Source organism: Austrofundulus limnaeus, unplaced genomic scaffold (genome assembly GCF_001266775.1).
Source record: "Austrofundulus limnaeus strain Quisiro unplaced genomic scaffold, Austrofundulus_limnaeus-1.0 Scaffold300, whole genome shotgun sequence".
NCBI classification, from domain to species: domain Eukaryota; kingdom Metazoa; phylum Chordata; class Actinopteri; order Cyprinodontiformes; family Rivulidae; genus Austrofundulus; species Austrofundulus limnaeus.
This window is the reverse complement of record NW_013952702.1, coordinates 58241-60856: the sequence shown is the minus strand read 5'-3', so window position 1 is coordinate 60856 and position 2616 is coordinate 58241. Positions and strand designations below refer to the sequence as shown.

At 39.9% G+C, this 2616-nt stretch overlaps 1 protein-coding gene across 1 annotated transcript in view; it reads left to right on the top strand.

Annotated features, from left to right (window-relative positions):
- Positions 1 to 2616, top strand: part of LOC106526941 (regulating synaptic membrane exocytosis protein 1) — a gene marked incomplete in the record, with an annotated part of 39311 nt that overhangs the window by 1209 nt on the left and 35486 nt on the right.

Genomic DNA, 2616 nt, shown 5'->3' with positions numbered 1-2616 from the left:
GACCTATCCACGTCATCATTTACCCAGAATGCTTTGCGTGTAAATAAAATGGCTCCGTCCGTGTTAAAATATATATTTTTAAAAATGATAAAAACTAAACATCCTACAGTATTTTTACAGTCTTTATTTTACAGTTAAAATAAATGTTTATCAAATAAAGTCTAATGTTACAACTAATCAGGATCCCTTTAAGTCTTCATGCTCATTGTAACATGTAATAATCCAGGATCCTGCTGTATAAATGAGAATTCTTTGGTTTAGAGACAGACCTGCACAGATATACACAAAAAAAAAACCAAAATAATTCTGCAATATTAACGTAACTTTATTGTTTACGATAAACATTTAACTGGTTCAGGATGGGAGCAGGAGGGAGGCTCCTGGAAAAACATGAACTCTTAGTAAATTACAAACCGACACTAAAAAAATAACATTTATATTTGATACTGACCGTAGTTATTTTTTATGTTGCATGAGGGAAATGTAACGATCACCCACTACACAGTCTGACCACGGGGGGAATTTGCTGCCACTCTTGAAACAACCTTTAACCATTGTGAACTACTGTAGCTGCTCAACTAACTTAAAGTATACTAGGGCTGAGTATTTCTAATAATTTTGATGTACTGTATTGTAATACTGTAAGCARGACAATATATCACGATAATTTGTGACATTATAAGCAAAGAGATACGTCCTCATTTTTTTCTCTAAAAGATTCTAACTTTAAATTAAAAACTCTAAATAGCTCAACATGCATTACATTAATAAAATCTGACCCAACTCATAGATAAAAACCAAATATATCACAATATTTCAGTGTATCGCTTTTTTCTTACACCTCTAAAAATAGACACAAAACAGTCAGTCAGCAGAAACAAATACAGAAAAACTGAGAAACCAACAAGTTTTTGAGTGACTGAGTTTAGTTTTATGTTTTACAGGAATCGTTGATTCGTTCAGGTTAGAAAAGAAGTGCAGGAGAATCTAAAATATTGSTTTTATCCAGATGGACAGAAGACACCGAGACGCTGGGCCCAGATGGAGGATTTAGAGGGTTTTTTAGGATTAGGCTGGTGTGAAGAGACATTTCTGGAAGACATCCTACACACACACACACACACACACACACACACACACACACACACACACACACACACACACACACACACTTATTGCTGTTTGCTGAGATCCACCAAGCTTCAAGACCTGAATCCTGACTCAGGTACAGTGGGACACTTGGACTGGAGTCTGGACTTTGGCTTAGCGGGGCGTTCAGGGTCATTGTGTTGATGTTTGGTGGACCAGCTTCACGGTTTTCTTTCACCTCCTGGATGTTCTTTCTGACACGCCTTCCTCACCTGTGCAGGTGTTTCTTTGATGACCTCATCAGTTCTGTGGGAGCTTCAGGGTTCTGGGATAAACCAACCCAGATCTGGACTTCCCTCAACTTTGCTATACAGAGTAAAGGGGTAGCTAAAATGTTAAAGGCTAGCTAAAGGCTAAAATTAATTTAACACTAACCAAAACTCAAAGTAGTAGAAGTCTAAATCAAAAGTTGCAGGAGGCTAGCAAAAACAGCAAATGGTTAGCCGAAAGATATGAGTAGAGAAATCTAGCTAAAAGCTAAAAKTAAAACATTAGCTAAAAGTCAAAAGAATCAGAAGGCTAACTAAAAGCAAAAGTGATATAAAACACTAGCTAAAACTGAATAAGAAGTCTAGCTGAAAGCAAAAAAGTGATTTAAAACACTAGCTAAAAGAATCAGAAAGCTATAGCTAACAGAATCGAGGCCGGTGGAACCGATGAGGAGGAGGAACTTTCTTCCCTCCAGTTCTTGGTCCTCCATCGGTTCTGGACCTCAGCAACAGGTTCCTGGAAGGAAATCCTTGAACCCAGCTGTCAACATCAGCCGACAGCTAAAACTGCAGCCTTGTTTGTTGTGTTGATTCAGCTGCTCTGATCAGATGAATCAGTAACTGAAGAGTAATTGGACCTCTGACCCTCACTGTGGACCCACGCAGACCCGGGCAGGGGAGTGGTTCTGGACTGGGTGGGACAGTCCAGAGCCTGTTTCCTGATCCCAGACCTGCCTGACATGAAAGTTTRATGTGTTCTGCTCTTTACATCGTCTCCCTGCACCTGTTTGTGTTTGGAGCTGCAGATGATGTTATGAGCTTAATGCTCAGCCAAACAACAAACAACAGAACCGACCGGTCCGTTTGCAAACATGCAGGAGGTTCGGTTTCACCACAGAGAACTGAACAAACAGTGACCRCATGATAAAACCGTCCGAATCTTCCCTTTACCTTCTGGCAGATTATTAAAGAGCTGAAAGAACAAGTAGCTGAATGTTAGATTATTATTGTGTTAACGCTGAGTCAGCGTTAACACCACCGTTTATTTTCARCACAGTTTTCATGTTTCAGCTTGTTCAGGAGGTGGATTAGCCTGGCCCTGGCCTTCCTACGCAGTTCCACTTAACTCTAGTTCCCTTCACTGCTCCGTCTGCGACTTCTCCCATAGAGAACGATTTCTTCAGGAGAAATGTCATTCGAACCAATCGGAGAACAGAACAACGATGTTCTGTGTCTGTTTGTAGTTTATTTTACCTGG